Source organism: Silene latifolia, chromosome 3 (assembly GCF_048544455.1).
Source record: "Silene latifolia isolate original U9 population chromosome 3, ASM4854445v1, whole genome shotgun sequence".
Taxonomy (NCBI): Eukaryota; Viridiplantae; Streptophyta; class Magnoliopsida; order Caryophyllales; family Caryophyllaceae; genus Silene; species Silene latifolia.
The window spans coordinates 21579279-21598535 of NC_133528.1; the positions used below are offsets into that span (position 1 = coordinate 21579279).

Genomic DNA, 19257 nt, shown 5'->3' on the forward strand with positions numbered 1-19257 from the left:
CCGACTCATGTTTATGAGACATCTTACTCACACACACACACACACACACACACACACACACACACACACACACACACACACACACACACACACACACACACACACACACACACACACACACACACACATATATATATATATGTTTTGTGTTTTTACGGGAAGACTTCGAGGGCTTTGACCTGTGGCTACTCGACAGAGTGCCCCTCACTCGGTCGAGTAGCTGCAGATGTGATGAAGAGGGAGTATTCTGATCTCGGGCTACTCGATCGAGTAGCCAAGACACTCGATCGAGTAGCGGGCACTCGATCGAGTACCCTACATACTCGAACGAGTACCCTACATACTCGATCGAGTAGTACTATTACAGGAACTTTTCGTTATTTAAAATTGTTTTAACGGTCATATCATTACAAGTTTTGAGGTTTAATATGGTTGTTTATGATTAGTAACCTGTTTGAACCGTTAATTTCATATGTTGGGAGTCGTGTTTGTGTTTTGGATGCTTATTCGTAACGAACAGTACAAGTAGTAGTTGGTTCTTATTGCATTCATTTTACATCCGTAATGTCTACTAATTATATTTCACTGGAGTTGTGTCTTTCCATATACATATACAAATGATATATACATGCATCCGTGACTATGGCTAGTTATTCGAATATAGTTGTATATGCTTTTATTAATTCATGGTGGTATGAGTAATGAGTAATGTCAATAACGAATCATATGGGTTAGGTACATGTCAAGAGGTAAGTTTTAAGTTATACGTGTAGTAATTCGGTGGTGAAATTCGGGGACGAAGTTCCTTTTTAGAGGGGAAGAGTAATGTCGCAAAATAAAAAGGCCGATATTGCAATCTTTCGTTGTTCGTTTATGATGTTTTCTATTATTGCAGTTACATTTCTTGTATGAAACTATAACTGTATCACGTGTTCGTTGAGTAATTGTATGTTGAAGTTAAAGTTGAATAGTGTGTTATGAAGAGACGGTCATAGAAAGATAGTTATGATGTCATGCGTTGAGAATAGAATCGTATCGTGGGATAACATAGTTGTATTAATGTGACATGTTTCGTGTTAATGGTTGTTATATATTAGTGAAAGTGTTATCTCATAGTGCGTGGCTAAGAGTTGTGAGCAACAGTGTAGTCGTTGGTTGTGTTGGTCCATGTTGTGAGGTTGGTATTTCAAGTGGTAGCTTGTAGAAGTCGATCTATATGGAGTGTTAGACAGTTGATGATGATGACATGGGGGATAGTATTTTCGGGGAGTAGTGACCTATGTAGGAAGAGTAGTGGTGTCGTTTTGTTTCCGTATCTTGTGCTTTGGGATAGGCGAGTTGAACTTCGGGGACAAAGTTCTTTTTAAGGGGGGAAGACTGTAATACCCGCCCTTTTAGAGACCCGTTGACCAGCTTTGACCGACCTTGGGAGCAGTAATAGTCCTTAGAAGTGCGTACCAAAGTTATCCTGTGTTTTGAGTTGTGGGGGTACTCGATAGAGTAGAGGCTACTCGATTGAGTAGCTTAGGGCCACTCGATCGAGTAGGTGGGCCACTTGATCGAGTAGCATCTTTTCAGCGAGGGTTTATAATCGTGTTTTTATAAAACAACAAATCATTTCCGCCTCATTTTTTCAGATCTCTAGGTCGCCTCTTTCCCTTCTCTTCACCATATACCTTCCATGGGAGCCTTTGAAGGTCCTTGGGCCTTAGGAGTGCATAGCTTGAGTCAGGTAGCGGTCCTTTACGAGGTTTCCTCATGTAGGTATGTCGTCATCATCATCCGTATCCTTGTCTTTGCAGTTAGGGTTAGTTTGGTAGTGATAGATGATTGTGTTGTGTATATAGGTGTTGCTTGGTTGCTGGATATTGCGTGTGTGGGCATGGAATCGTTGCAGTCGCTTAAAGGTAGGTTCGCCTACTCAGTTTCTGTGGATGGTCTAGTGTGTCTGTTGTTGCGTCGTGGTTGTTGTGTTTGTGTGGCAGAGTATAAGCGGTAGTTGGTTGGTGTGTACACTTTGTTGGTTGTTGTTGTATTGCAGCTATCTGTGATTGATTGTCTCTGGTTCTCGAGGTGCGTCCTCGGCTGAGTGGAGTCACTTGCGGGAGTGGCTTCACACCCTAGTTTCGCCCTCCGTGGAACCCGCTACAGGAGGGGATGTGCACATTAATGAGACAGGGTTATCGCTCGGTATGATGAGCGGGGCTTAGGTGGGAACGGCTGCGGTCCCCCACTGGCAGGGCTGGTCCAGTGGACAGTCGGTGACGGATATTAATTGGAGTGGGTATGATTGTGTGTGACTGGTTTTGTTTTGTTTTGTGTTGACGGTTGATATGGGTTAATGTTGCGTCTTATTCTCAGTACTGACCTTGTGTGGTTGTTTTGTTTGTTTATGTGTCTGCTGTGATCTCTTATGGTGAGCAGTCAGTCTTAGCAGGTGTTGATGTGGTTGATAGCGGGAGTCCTGGCGAGAATGAGTCGTCATGAGTTCTGATAGAGACAGTGCGTAGCTGACGAGTTGTATCTTTATTTTGTTAGTTGGTTGTAACACTTGCAAATTTAACTATAACCATTCTTTTATCGACTTTTGATGATTACTTACCTCGGACAACCGGGATGGTAATGCCCTTATATGCTAAGGAAGGTCTAGTTAAGGCTCCTCGGTATATGGGGGTGTTACAAGCTCACCTTCGGCTTTTTGGGAACTGTTTAAAGCTATCACCTGAAACCAACAAGGGAAATATACACATCACAACACTCAAATAGATAAATTGGCTACCAATTTTCTTCATTGGAAGTGTCCTATAGAAATAGTTAGTCCCATTGATCCAAATCTAGTGACATATCATCAAATATTCAAATCCTCTGGTTGAAATGCACATGTAGACAAGCTCAGCATGTAAAGCCATTGCGCGGAAGGAACTCTAGACTAAACAGTCCCAAGCCCCACCCAAAAAAAGGAAAGAAAAATATACATACCAGGGTGTATGGATCATTAACTTTGGCGGAAGCGATCTTTACTGGGTATGATGGTACTAGCCCTTTGGAATGCAGGAACACTTTCATCGGAGACACCCAATTTATGAGTGATCCCTCCCTTGTATGTGCTTCCACTCCTCATATCATACCAGGACTGTTCTCCCAGGAGATATACTGATACATGCTTAATTTTCTGGATAAAGCATATACATGTTCCACTATTATGATTTTAACGAGAAAAACAGGCACATGGAATTGACGTTAACTGGAGAATATGTAAGATCTCTAAAATATGGAATTTTGGTAACAAACCTCAGAGTACACTCCTTGCACTAATATACCGTTTCCAACCATGAATGACTCGTCATTATTGAAAGTAGCTTCATCATTTGGAAACTCCATCCACAAAGGACACATCATTGTAACACCAGTTGTATTTGCCTCTCTAAATAATGTGTAGAATTAAGGAAGTAGCATGTACCGATTGTGAATGGCTTCTCTCATGAGTTCCGTGTTGCGTTCTCTGCGATTGAAAGAGAATTTATGAGTCAAGCATGTAAATCAGTTTCGAAAGTGTCTATCATTAGCCCTTTCTTCTCTTTTGTACACTTGCTTTCAAGAGTGACTTGTGACTTATGAGAGGTGTTAAGGGAGGTAAGAAATATATCCATGCACAATGTATTGACTCAAACATGTACCATAAATACTAAGATAAAATGCACAAGAATCAGAGTTACAATTCTTCATATGATCTCCCGTACAAGTGTCGGCTTTTGACACTCATAACGTGTTAATCAGTTAATGTACTTCAACTCCATATACTTATAAATGAACCCCTAGACATGAAACTAAAATAACTGGGCAGGTTTAACAGTAGAATAATTACCCAAACAACCATGGTTCCCTTCTTTTTGTGTCATGATGGGCATGCCCACTGAAGAAGGGATAGTAGGCACCCAATTGATACCAACGCACCAGTAACTCAGGTTCAGGGTTATCGAAGAATCCACCAACAGCAACACCTATACAAAAAGACAACCCTGAGCGAGCAAACACTTTTAAAATCTTTTTTTTTTTTTTTTTGTGGTGAAAAGAACAAATATACCTGAAAAGGTAATTCCAGTGAGTCCCATGGTCAAGACCATGGGTACTGAAACCCTTAGCTGTTCCCATTCTGCAGTATTATCACCAGTCCAAATAGCTCCATATCTTTGACTTCTAGCAAAGAACGCCCTTGATAAGACGAAGGGTCTATCCTTCCCTTCACCTCGTTTTACAAGTCCATAAGATGTGCCCATGTGAAAATAATAACCATAAGCATTATGAAGTTCCAGGTGTTCAACACCTCCAACGTGCAATTCATCTCTAGGCATTGTGACCTGGTGAAAGCAATAAGATCAGACCATGATAAAATAAAATACACTGACAATATATATCCCGCTTTGGTGCATTAAAGGTATATCAAGATAAAGACATATTTGTTCTTGAAAAGAAGTCAAATGATGACAATGCTAGTAGCATACACCCTGAAACACCACACAAAATTTCGTCAAATAGGAACAATACCAACTGGAGGCACTAGTAATTTGATAAAAACAATACGAAGTAAGTTTTTTTCTAATAATGAACTTAGAAGCCCAACTGAAATACAAAACAACTACCCTTCCCAGGCCAAGAGTCATATGGCTTAACGATGATCACTGCTACACCTTTGAGACTTGAGAGAGTGAGACACAGTTCCACATAGAGTAATAAGGAGCAAAGCATTAGCACAAAGTCTTATGTAAGATCGTCTTGCAAGACCTCTTTAACACATGTAAATTACCAGTAACCCTTACCGCCAATGACCTTTGGAATAGTGACTTTTTTCTATTATTAGTGACCATTTTATCATTGAGAGTGATAGTTTTAGTTAGGGACCCTTTTTGTAGCATATAAGAAGAGGAAAAAAAACAAGCAACGAAGTTTGAACAAAGGATAAGATGGGAAGGATAATGACACAATGCCATCAACACCAACAGCCATAAAAATCCAGAGTTCCAGACCCATTCAAGAAGCAAAAGTTAGAAAAAAAAAACAATTGTAATAATCATGAATTTATAAGCTCAATATCACAGATATGACCTTGAATAACAGTATCCATGCATAAGACGTAAATAGTATTCAGTGAATATACCATATATAAACATAAGTGCTAAGCCAGTAGAAATAGAGAAGAGACAACAAATGACAGAAGAATACCTCCGGTCCATTAAATACAGAAGGTTCATTCATATCGTTCCATATGTATAGTGAGGGTGTGGACCCAACATAATTCTTGTAGGAGAATTTTTCAGCCCACCATTCCCTGACTTCCGGGCTCAACATATCCAGGTACGAGGAGGAGCCAGGCTGAGGAGTCTATTGATCGAATACGAAAGAGGGGGGGGGGGGTGAATTGAGTATTAAAAACGATGCCCAATTTTTCGAAATATATGATGTAAAATTAATTATTTGATTTTATTGATTAAAATCAACTAATTAATTTACTAATAAGCGCAAAAACGAAATAACGAAAAAGAGAGAAAGAGAGACACACATGATTTTTGAAGTGGTTCAGTTTTGCAAGTCGAAATATACGTCCACTATTCTCGATTAACAATTTTTAGTACCTTTCTACGGATTACAAAAATTATCAATCCACTCGTATAATCAACTATATGATTATAACTCAGATTGAGTATCGCTAAATAATCTAGATTGCTCTTACGTTAATAAGAAAAGCACAACGATAAATATTAATCTCACGTTATGCGAGTGAGTATAATATCTTTGTGTACTTAGTATCCTATAACGATTTCTCTTTGAGTGATTGACAAAATTGATGCGCAACTTTTGTATAAGCAATTTGTAAAATAAGAATTAAAGCTCAAATAATTTTTGCTTAAAAATATTTTTCTCTTGAAAGTGTAGATGTGTGTCACTGTTAAATGATGAATGAAGAGAAGTATTTATAGTTGTAGGGAATTAGGGTTTTAGAATATTCTGGAAGGTGTGAAACCCTAAATGACTTGACGAACAAGTAGGAGGCAAGGGTGTGGAGATTTCGGCCTCTAGGGTTTCGTTCGGTCTATTCGGCCTCCATAGCCCACAACAAATTGAGATAGAATTTTAGTTGAAACCCTAGGTTGCATGACGACATAAATATCGTGTTACAAACCAATAGTACATCAAACTTAAATTCTAATTAAATAATTCCAATTTTATAAATCCTCTCTTATTCTTATAAAACATTAAAAATATATTTTCCAAAAATTAACGCATCATTTTTGTCTAGCAGTGAAGTTATGGCTATGAGGTCATAACTTCACTAACCTTTAAATCAAACAAAGTAAAACCATTACCGGATGACGACCTATACTATCTAATCTTCAGTAGATCTTCAGTAAACGAATCCTCTCTTCACAAGTCTCTCATCTTGAGTCTCGTGGTTGTTATTTGATCTTGATCTTTCTTGAATACAACGATCAAGTGTCTTTGAAGTTGTACCTCCTTGGTCAAAACTTCAAGCTTGCGTCACTGTAATTGTTCCTTTCTATATTAAGACTTCAGCACACAATTACACGCATATGTTTATAATATTAAGTCCACATACAAATCATTACTGTCATTATCAAAACAAATAATTAGGACTAAAGGTCCAACAAATTCCCCCTTTTTGATGATGACGAGTCTCCTATGATTTATGTCTAAGTCTAGTTCCCCCTCAACATAATACTTCCCAATTTATAGAACAGTTGAGCGCAGAAACTAATAATCTTTTCAAAGTTATAACTATAGAACGCCTTGAGAGAATTAACTTGAGACGGTCGCAAATCATAAAAACAATTCCCTCTCTTGGCATCATTGAAAAGATGAGAACAAACATAAAACAACTAGAATAATATATTATGAGACAAGAATTAATCATGAAAAACATATTATATTAAACGCAATCTAGTTCTTAATTGGCATAATAATATTATAAACATGCAATCACACAAGGAGTAAAATGCGGAATTGAAAAAGCTAATATCCATAAGAATGGATTTTTATTGTGAGCAAAGGAATTAAAAAGATAAGGCTAGGTTGGATGGGTATGGCGAGATGATCACGGGTAGTGGGGGCTCGGTGGTCGTGACCTAGGACGGGTCCAAAATTCCAAATCCTCGAGTCGCGCGTGACAATGGTCTAGGAGTGCAGCTTGAGCGGTCAATCGAGTATCGAAGTTACCAATCCTCAAAGTCATAGCTTTAACTGCTTCATATATCGTATGCATCTCAGACCTCATCTCCTTTCCAGATTGTAATAGCTCATCACCAAACTTAACCAAACTATCCAAACCTTCCCTCATATGAGTAGACTCGGAGTGTGTTCGCACGGATGTCTTTAGAGCGGTGTCGACTTGCGTGTCCAATCGTGACAACATGGTGTATACACGCGCCGGGCTAATACTACTCGGTCCACTAGTATCAACTCTCCTTTCCTTTTTAATAAGATCAAACAACTCACATAATTTCTTGTCTTGCTCATTAATCCTTCCAAGAATAGAAGTAAAATTTGATTCCATCTGAGAATCCAACATCTCAAAACTCACATTGCTTTTTCCTCCTTTTTCTCCTTTTTCTCCTTTTGTTTCAAAACATAATTCCGGGCCATTAATAACAAGCTTCATATAAGATAAATAAAGATCGTTCATCTCATTACTTGTTATAACTCCATAACTATGCATCCCAATAACTCCTTTCTTCTCTAAAATTCGAGAGATCCAATTTTCATAAGGCAAACTTAAAGTAGAAGCTAAATCGTCCATCTTAGCTGTTACACTAGCTTGTATAATTTTATGAAACACAAGCATAGGTAGACTAACCTTTTCTCCTTCAAGCCAAGCCTTCATAATAATCATCTCATGAACCCCAAATTTATCTCTCCCTTCTTTGCGAGGAACAATAGTAGTCCAAAGAAAGTTCAAAAAGAACCTCAAAGATGGCGACAATTTAGTTGTTAAAATAGTTTCAGACGAAGTCGCATCTTGTTTGAAATACCGTTTCACTACTAACCTCTCATCAGGCGACATACTTCCCCATTCTACGCTTGGATTAATTTCGATTCCCTCTCTAGGAACTCGAGCCAAGTCGCAAAAATCACCAATTGAGACACGTATAGACGTCTCATTAACCACAGCAAGTAAATTTCCTTCCTTAAATTGAACAATAGCACAAAATTGATATACCTCAATAGGAAAGACTGGACCACTTACAACAACAATATTCTCCCAACCTTGATCTTTGAGAAAATTCCTGAAGAACCCAAGTGCTTTATATTGCTTTAACCAATCAACCGAATATACTCGTCCTGCGTGAATGCGGTATTGAGCAACTTGATTGATATTCCTTCGTTCTACTTGAGTTAATCGAAGATTATTCAGTCCATTGTTAGTGTAATCATCCATATGCTGTGCGTAAAGAACACGTGAAGAACCATCTTGAAGTATATAGCTCTCAATTTTCGAGCTTACCTCAGTTTTCGAAACCAATTTTTCCTTACCCTTAACCAATTTTCCCCTCTTCTTGTGGGTGTCGGGTAGGTCGGCGGTGGACCGCGGTGACCGTGGGGTCTCGGGCGGCGTGACGGAGCGGGAGGTTCTCGGGGGTGATCGGGTTACCTTCTTTCCAACAACAACGAGTTTCCGAGATTGAAAACGGGTTGTAGGATGATTTGCCATTATTAATCTTGAAGGTTTTGAAAAAGTATTAGGGAAGAAGATGATTAAATTGATGAGAATTATGGAGAGGTTAAAAAGGTTTAAATAGTATTAAGGAGTTTGTGTTTTGGTAACCATAGAATTCTTAAGGAAAGAAAATAATACCAATTTCCTTTTTTTTTTTTTTTCGTGCTTTTTTTTTTCGGCACTTTCCTTTTTTTTTTCGGCACTTTTTTTTTTTTTATTATTATTTTTGGTATTATCTCCTATTTCTTATATAATAAGAATAAGAAAAGAATCCTATTTGATGTGAGATAAGGAAAGAATATTTTGTGTTGGTGTTTAGGCAGGATTTGTGTAGGAATATAATAAGATAAAAATATCTTTATTATATTTATTTTGTCGAATTTTTGTAAGAATATGTGATTATACAGAATATTAAATATTACCATACACATAAGCAAGATATAACACGTAAAATAAACATTATTTAACATAATTGATATACGGACACAATCGTACAATCTCATCTTCCTAGCCAGTCATTCAGGTTCCCAGACATAATTATGACGGATTTAATTATCGCTAATTAAACCAATCTCTAGTCTCAATAACTCAAAGCGTTTTCTAGCTAACGGCTTAGTCAAGATATCAGCCCATTGCCTTTCGGTACTACAAAATTCAAGTGAAATGTTGCCCTTCTCTACGTGATCTCGTAGAAAATGGTGTCTAATATCTATATGTTTGGTCCTCGAGTGCTGAGCAGGGTTCTTAGAAATTACTATAGTACTCGTATTGTCACACATAATAGGCATACGACCTGCATTTATACCATAATCACATAGTTGTTGCTTTCACCAAAGTAATTGAGAACATACCGATCCAATGAGATACATACATACTCGGCCCGATGAGACATTGCAACTGAATTTTGTTTCTTTGATCCCCATGTGATGATACAAGGTCCAACAAACGTTGCATACCCAGAAGTGCTTTTCCTTTCTAAAGAGCATCCTGCATAATATGCATCTGAATACCCTATTAGATCAAAATTACACTCAAGTGGATACCATAAGTACAAATTTGATGTACCAATTAAATATCTCAAGATACGTTTAACTGCAATCATATGTGACTCTTTAGGACACGATTGATATCGCGCACAGACACATACACTATACATTATATCAGGACGAATTGCAGTTAAATATAAAAGTGAATCAATCATACCTCGATATGTAGTCTCATCGACACACTTACTATGTTCATCTATAGTTATCTTCTTTTCAGGTACCATAGGTGTATCGTAAGATTTTGCATTTTCCATACCGAATTTTCGAATCAGTTCCTTGATATATTTCTGTTGGTGAATCTTTATACCATCTTTTGTTTGTTGAATTTGTAAACCTAGAAAGTACTTCAATTCTCCCATCATGCTCATTTCAAACTCAGAAGTCATTAGATCTGAAAAATACTTGCACAATTTTTCATTAGTAGAACCGAATATTATATCGTCTACATAAATTTGCACAACAAGTAAATTAGAACCCTCGGATTTTAGGAACAAGGTTTTATCGACAGATCCTCTTATAAAATTATTTTGTAATAAAAACTTGGATAATCTGTCATACCATGCCCTTGGAGCTTGTTTCAAACCATATAAAGCTTTGTCTAATTTGTAAACGTGGTTTTGAAACTTGTTATCTAAAAATCCGGGAGGTTGTTCTACATAAACTTCTTCTTCCAAATAGCCATTACACTACTACAAATACAGGCAACTACAACGGCCCTTTAACAACGCTTATTCACGAAAATCATCAAAAGACGTTGTAGAATGGATGGCGCGAATTTTACCAAACTTAATTACAACGGTTCTGTGTTGTTAACCGTTATTGGTTTTAACAACGGGTCATACTTTCAAAACCGTTGTTAATATAAAAACTAATAACAACGGTTGAATCTGTAATACATTTTAACCGTTGTTAATAATTTGGCGCAAAATTAGTGAAAAGTAATTACAACGGTTTGTTTAGAACCCGTTGTTATTAGGTTGTAACAACGGTTGTATACTGAGTAACCGTTGTTATTAATGTAATGCAAATCTTAAGAACAACAGATTGCTTTATTCTGCTATACGCTATAAAACACAAACACAAGCTAATACTGCTACTATATCATCCTCCATTCCTCCCTGATCGTCTCTCTGTCTTCATCTCTGTCACTGTTGTCACCGTCTTCTCTCCCTCATCGTGTTTATCAATCAGGTATATATGTTTCTTAGGAACGTTTATAGATATAGGATTTTTTGGGTTATTATCTAACTTGTTGATAATTTAGCTTAATTGCTTTCCTGAATTTCGTTTATTTGTTTGCCTATTATTAGATTTTCTGAATTAGTTGCCTATATATTACGAATGTAGAAAAATGACTCGAACTTGGATGATTGATGCAAATATGAGTGACCGCAACTATAAGGATGGTTTAGCTGAATTTTATGAAGTCGTTTCGAACAATTTGAAAGGTTCTTCTAGTATTGCATGTCCTTGTGAAAGATGTGGTAATATTAGCTATATGGCTTTTCCGGACGTTAAAATACACCTAGAAAAGTGGAGATTTAGTCGATCCTATACACGTTAGATTTTTCATGGGGAACCATTAGAGGACGAGAATAGCTCTGATGAAGATGATGTTGAGGTACACGAAAAGCTAACTGATGATCCTGAGTTTGCCGAGTTTTTTGAGTTGGAAGAGTTGGAAGCAGAGAAGTTGAATGTTCGGTCTATAGATAATGAAGAGAATGATGATGAGTCGAATGCTTTTGAAGATGTAGGTGATGACACTATTAATTGGGATGACCTTAAAAACATGTATGAGAAGTTGTGTGAGTCTGAAGCACCTCTGTATCCTGGTTGTAAGTTCACAAAAATGTCGGCTGTGGTGAAGTTGTATAATATCAAGGGGGCAAATGGGGTGAGTGACACGTGTTTCACTAGTTTTTTAGCCTTGATAAAGGAGTTGCTTCCCATAATCTATCTGTTAAGACATATGAGGCGAAAAAACTAATAAGAGGAGTGGGTATGAAATATGAGAAAATACATGCATGTCCAAATGATTGCATATTGTATCGGAAATTATATCAAAACTTAACCAATTGCCCTAAATGTTTGGAGTGGCGTTATAAGGATAAGGAAGGGATCCCGGCTAAGGTGTTGTGGTATTTTCCATTGATACCAAGAGTCATAAGGATTTATGCGAATCCTGATGATTCAAAAATGTTAACTTGGCATGAAAGAGGAAGAATAAATGATGGAAAGCTAAGACACCCGGCAAACGGTATGCAATGGAAATCGTTCAACGCTAAGTATCCCGAGTTCGACAATAAACCTAGAAACTTACGTCTAGCGCTGTCCACTGATGGAATGAACCCACACGGAAACATGAGTAGCCAACATAGTACTTGGCCAGTAGTGTTGGCTATTTATAACTTACCTCCATATGTGTGCATGAAAAGAAAGTATTTGATGTTGTCGTTGTTAATTTCCGGCCCTAAACAACCTGGAAATGATATAGATGTCTATTTAGAACCTCTTCTAGATGATTTGCAAATGTTGTGGGATAGTGGGATAGAAGTATTTGATGCATATAAGAACGAAACTTTCAATTTGAGAGCGATGTTATTGTGTACAATATCTGACTATCCGGTTTATGGCGACCTTTCTGGGCACACAGTTCATGGGAAAGAGGCTTGCCCATTGTGTGGGGAGGATATCGAGTCTGAATGTTTGAAGTCTTCTCGTAAGTATGTGTATATGGTAAATAGGAGGTTCTTGTATCATGACCATTGTTATCGCAAGATGCAGAAAGCATTCAATGGAAGACAAGAACTTCGTCTACCTCCTAGAATTTTGAGTGGCCATGAAGTTTATCATAAAGTAAAGCATATTGAGATAGATTATGGGAAGAAGAGCGGCTCTAAATTGTCTACTCGTGGGTATACAAAAAGATCCATATTTTTGATAAACTTCCATATTGGCCTGACCTGGAGGTCAGGCATTGCCTCGATTTCATGCACATTGAGAAAAATGTCTATGATAATATTATCAATACCCTTCTGAATGTTCCCGGTAAAACAAAGGATAACGCCGCAGCTAGGGAAGATATGAAAATGATGGGTATTAGGCTAGAGTTGGCACCACAGAAGAGAGGTAATCGTACATTTTTACCGCCCAGCAGACTTATACCCTTTCACGGAATGAGAAAAAGAGTTTCGTGCATGCTTGAATGGAATTAAAGTGCCACATGGTTATTCGTCGAACATCAAAAGCCTAGTGTCGATGCAAGACCTAAAACTCACCGGGTTAAAGTCACATGATTGTCACACTTTGATGCAACAATTACTACCTGTGGCTATTCGTTCCATTTTACCTGAAAAGGTACGATATGCTATAACTAGATTCTGTCTCTTCTTCCAGTCCATATGCGAGAAAGTCATCGATCTCGATGACGCGGATTCATTGCAGGACCTCGTTGTAACCCTCTTTGTCAGTTGGAAATGTATTTTCCACCCTCTTTCTTCACTATCATGATTCATCTGACCATTCACTTGGTTAGGGAGATTTTGTACCTTGGGCCCGTGTACTTGAGATACCAGTATCCTTTCGAAAGATTGATGAAAGTCTACAAGGACTATACATCTAATCGGTATCGTCCGGAAGGTTGTATTGCTGAACGCGCTATTTTAGACGAAGCTCTTTCATATTGTTACGCTCATCTCTCCCCTGAGGAGTTGATTGGCGTTCCTAAGAATCGTCATAGTGACTGGATGACTGGAAAAGGTATTAGGGGTCGGGTTGAAAAAATTGTGACACGTGAAATGTTGTATTTAGCACATACGTATGTGCTAAACAACGAAGATGAGGTGCAACCTTATATTCAACAACACAAAGATGAGCTCAAATACGATCACCCAAACAAGACCGAGAAGTGGATTGCAAACGAGCATACGAAGACGTTTGCAGAGTGGTTTAGGAATATTGTCTTAGAGTGTACGAATCAAACTGGTGATGACATCTCTCCTAGGTTACTACGTCTTGGTTTAGGTCCAAATGCCAGGGTCACCTTTTACAACAGTTTTGCCATTAATGGATATACTTTTTACACCCGCGAGCAAGATGAGTTGAGCACAATGCAAAATAGTGGTGTGAGTTCTGAATTTGAGGCAATGCACTTTGCTACTTCAAAAGATAAAAAGCCTATTTGGGGAAAATGCCTTTATTATGGTGTTATTCAAGAAATATTGGTACTAGATTACATTGATTTCACAATGCCTTTGTTTCGATGTAACTGGGTTGATAACAACCTCCATTGTGTCCGAAAGGATAAGATGGGATTTACGTTGGTCAATCTGGGTAAGGTTGGCAATAATAAGGATGATCCTTTCATAATGGCATCCCAAGCTAAACAAGTGTTCCATGTCACCGATCCTATGGATAAGAAGTGGTCTGTTGTACTGTCTATAAGGAGTAGAAGGAGTAGTCCATCCGATAATGATGATGATGATCAGGATGTCGTTTTTGAGGGAATGGATCACTCTACCACTGTATCTTATTTCGACGATGTTGACACTGATCATGAGGACACTGAAAGCATCTATATGCGTGATGACCATGGCGAAGGTATTTGGGTTAACAAAGAAACTATGACATCCAAGAAACGTCCCCGATCCTGAGATGGTTCATCAGGACACAGTGATATGGACGACCAACATTTTGAGTCATTTTCAGACCAGTAATTTGATGGTTTAATTTATTTGTGAGTTGTGGGGAGCTAATGGGATGCCTGAATTTGTAGCAAGTTTGAGAGTGTGTTGTATGTCTTTAGATTTTGGTAGCTTTAAAAAGCCAATAGAACCAATAATGGTCATTGTTAAATAAAGATTCCCAAATTTGCATGGCATGGTAAATCCTGTAGATATGCAGTATGCATGCATACTGGTGTTGTCTTATTTTATTGATCTTATTATTAGATGTAGATGCTGGTGTTGAAATTGCTGAATAATGTTGCAGTATATGGTGCTTCTGATGTTACAGTATGTATTGTTATAGGTTTGAACTGTAATAGAATTACAGTAATTTTTTTTAAAAAAAAGGTTCAACAATAACAACGATTATATTTAAATTACCCGTTGTTATTACTTTCAACAACGGTTATATTTATATCACCCGTTGTTATTACTATCAACAACGGTAATAGTTACATCACCCATTGTTATTACTTTCAACAACGGGTGTAGTACCCCTACCCGTTGTCATTGATTTTTTAGACATATTTCCTTTTGGCGCAAATTTGGTGAAAATATATTACAAGGGTATATTTTAACCGTTGTAATAAAGTTTTGACAACGGTTGACTTTTATTGACCGGTTGTTATTAACATATAACAACGGTTTTGTTTTGAGGACCCGTTGTTAATAGTTTATCTTAATAAAAAACTAATTTACAAACACATACAACATACCACACAAACACACACAACACCAGTTTAACCGTTGGTATCCTGAGTTTATTATTCTCTCTTCCTCGCTTTCTATATTCTCGTTGCCGGCCGTCGCCCGTTTCCAACACCCAGATTCCGTTGCCTTCCCTTATCATCCTGCTCGTTCTCTTTATCATCATCATCATGAGGTATGTTCACTTTAATTTTGTGTTTCGTCATTAGGGTTTTAAGACGACCATCTTTTTTCTTTTTCATGCATCTGTTTGTTTTCGTCTTCTTTGTTATCTTTATCATCCCGCATCATCTACTTCACTCCTCTTATTAGGGTTTAGGATTTTAGAAGCTCAATCTGTTGTTTTAAATTTTCATTCCTCTTTAGGCTTTTAGATAATACTCTGCATGACGTTGTTAAGTTGTTCATTTAGTATTTCATTCATATTTGGGTTTTAGGATTATCATGGGTGAAAAACGGAAAAGAAGTCAAAAGAATAGTAAGCGTGGGGATGATAATAAGCCTGGTGAGAGGGGTGCTACGAAGTGCCCGCAAGCCCTTGCAACTATAGCCGCTAAAGAGCCGCTTGAAATAACATGGAGCTCGAAGGGTTTCCCTACTGGTCCAAATGCGGGTTTTTTATCCAGTTGGATTGGATGTTGCACAAGACAGTTTGTGCCAATCCATTTAGATGACATTAGAAATTTTAATCCAAAATTGAGGAAGTTATACTTGACTCGTGTAAAGGAAGCCTTTGATATTGCCGATGGATGCCATGATAAGTATTTAATGCATAAAGCAGGGAATGCCCTAAGGCAGTGGAAGTGTGACGTTGCTAGGGATTGGTTGTATGTGGACAAGGCAATCGGGGAGATGCGTAAGAACCCACCGGGAGACAATAAGTGTCCCACCATCAGTCAGGAACAATGGGATCTTTTCAAAGAGATGAGAACTAGTGAGAAGTTTCAGGTTAAATATCCTCGCCTTTTAACGATTTACCTATCATTTTTTTAATTAATGAGTTCTTTATATAATCTTTTTATTATCTCATCTACTTGCGCTTTTATATAATTATTTGAAGGCCGTTAGCAGAAGAAATTGTGCTAACATTTCATGCAAGAAGGGGAAATGGTATGGTTCTCGAGGCGGTTACAGAAAGATAGAAGATAACCTCGTAAGTAGCATGCATTCCCCTGTGAGACTTGATTTTTTTAATCACACTTGGACTTGATACACATTTACATGTATAACTGTTACCATGTTAATGTGTAGGTGGCAAAGGGAGTGACCAACTTGGATCGGCATGTAACTTATAAAGAAGGGCACACGCCTAAAGGATCCCGGTCGCGTGACAAATATGATGAGGAAGTGTTGGCCAACATAGTAAGCATTATTTTATTAAGACGAGTTCATAACTAACTTTATTATTTTAGTCACAAATATAATTTGAAGTTTATTTAATATATTATAGGACAACGTATTGAAGGAGGTAGAAGAAGGGAAATTCACTTCCAATGGTCGTGATGACGTTCTTGCTAGAGCGATCGGCCGACCCGAACATCCAGGTTGATTAAGGGGCGTCCCGTTATAGGTTGGAGTAACGAAATATTATGGGACAACTGCCCCGATAAAGAAGAAAAGGAAGACTAAGCCTGAGAAGGCTGACATGGTACCATTTATTCTATTATTTTCATTTAAGTTCAATTCACATGTTATTGTTGGGATAAAAATTGCTGAAACATTACATTCTTGGCACGCAGCTTCAGTTAATGGCATCCGTATTACTAAAGTTGAATGCTAGAGGCAAACTTTCCAGAGAAGAAGTGAAGATGATGGAGGATGTCATTTATAAAGGAGGTAAGTACAACAGATTGGTCAAGAGGCCGAGAACACTACTACCTTGGCAATACATGAGAAGGAAGTATCAGTCAACGAGATTCAGAAAGATCCGGTACCTAATGCTTCTGAAGTTGTAACAACTAAAGCCGATCAGGTACCTAATACTTCCTTTTTTTTTTTTGGGTAAGATCAGGGGGTGTGTTCCCTGCTAGCTCTAATGCTATAACTTCTGACATCGTGCCATTGGTTAATTTTATTAGGTAAATAATGGGTCTGAAAAGGAGATGCAACTTGAGAAGACGGCTGATGGAAAACAGCATACATCCTTTTCAAGTCAGTTCACTGTTTTCAGTAAGGTATGCATGAAGTGTTTAATTAGTTAAATTTATATGAATTATATTAAATTTTGGGATATAATAATGTATGTGTATTCTTCAGGCCGTAAACAAGAGGCCAGTTATTCTTGCTGACCCTAAATTCGATAAACCATATGCGCGTGTTGGCCGGGCTCTCGTAAAAATGCCCACCAAATCAGCAGCGGAAACTGTAGTGGTTGTTCATGGCGAAAAACTTTTGCCGAATCATAGAAAAGTGGAGATAACTGAAGTCTTTCCAGGCCATGAAAACTTTCAACTGCCTGTCCCAGTTCGTGACGACATTACCATTCTGGGAGAAGCGGTTGGAAGTTTCATCCAATGGCCTGAATCTCACATCTTCTTGGCTCGTTCGTCTCCGCCTCAGCCGAAAGTAGTTGGGGTTAGAAGAAATACCTTTATATATATGTTAAATTTTTAATTGTTGAATGTTTTTATATGTTAAATTTATATGTTATTTTTTTTTGTAGGGAACAAAAAAGCCGGCTTTGGCGGATAAGCCTAAGTCCACAGACATGCCAACTACCTCGTTGAGACAACAACTTGATGAGTTATTTAATTAACTTCTCCATTTTTATGAAAACCTCCCTTTAATTTTTTTTGTTTATGTATTTCTAAAAGCATGAAATTTTTTTGTAGGGAACAAAAAAGCCGGCTAAGGCGGATAAGCCTAAGTCCCCGGACATGCCAACTACCTCGTCCAGACAACAATTTGATGAGGTATTTAATTAACTTCTCCATTTTTTTAAAAACCTCCCTTTATTTATATTTTGTCTGTATTTCTAAAAAGCATGGAAATTTTGTGTAGGAGACAAAAAAGACGGATAAGCCTAAGTCCCCAGTCATACATGCTACTACTACCTCATCATTGAAAGAGCAGGTTGATGAGGTATTTAGTTAAGCACGCTTTTATTTTTATTACTCCAACTAGCTAGCTAGGATATGTTACCTTTGGATTTTTTATTATTTTAATTATCTACATGTGTAGGCTGGTGGTAGTAGCACAAAATCAAAGAATCATTATTTCCCCGAACTGAAAGATGTTAGGAGTTTAAACTCCAAAAAATATTCTGGGAAAGATTACATGCAAAAAGTAAGAACGGTGACGATGAGGAAACTGCATGAGGAGGCTTGCGATCGCATAGGCAACGAGCAATTGATAATTATTCCGCTCGAGAAGCATATTCTAGGGGTTGAGCGCGAAGCACTTATGTCATGGGATATTCTAGCCATTTGGGCTGGCCTAGACGAGATTGATGTCCAACACCTATTTTTTTGGATGAAGTAAGTTTCTTAATAAATAATTTCATATTCTAATATTCTGACTACTAGATAGTGTTTTAAATACCGGAATTAATACCGTAATAATGTAGGATATTGAAATTGAGAGTGATCCCCGAGAAGAAGATTCCATCTGATCAATACGGATTCCTGTGCCCCTATACTCTATCTATGTTTATCCCGATTTTTTCGTTCGAAGATCGGGTAGATTATATTGCTCAGCAATTGGCGACAAACAAGAAGCTGGTTTTTGCCCCTTATAATGAAAAAGGGTAATAAACAAATTAATATTACGTTTCCCCCTACAATTGCATTTTCATAACTAATATATGTACTTGTTGATAATGATGATGTGTCTCTTGATGTAGGACTCATTGGGTGCTAGCAGCCATCATGCCGACGAAGAAGAAAGTATTTTGGTTGGACTCTATACATAATCCACCAAGCGAGACTTTTAAGTGCTTGATTATTAAGTAAGTTTATAATACTGATTTATTTATAATAACATTTTCAATTTTTATTTATAGCAAAAACCTCATTTTTGCCCCTAAAAAATGAGTTTCCGCCTCCTTTTT

At 37.7% G+C, this 19257-nt stretch overlaps 1 pseudogene; it reads right to left on the reverse strand.

Annotated features, from left to right (window-relative positions):
- Positions 1 to 19257, reverse strand: part of LOC141648819 (putative glucan 1,3-alpha-glucosidase) — a 61389-nt pseudogene that overhangs the window by 5533 nt on the left and 36599 nt on the right.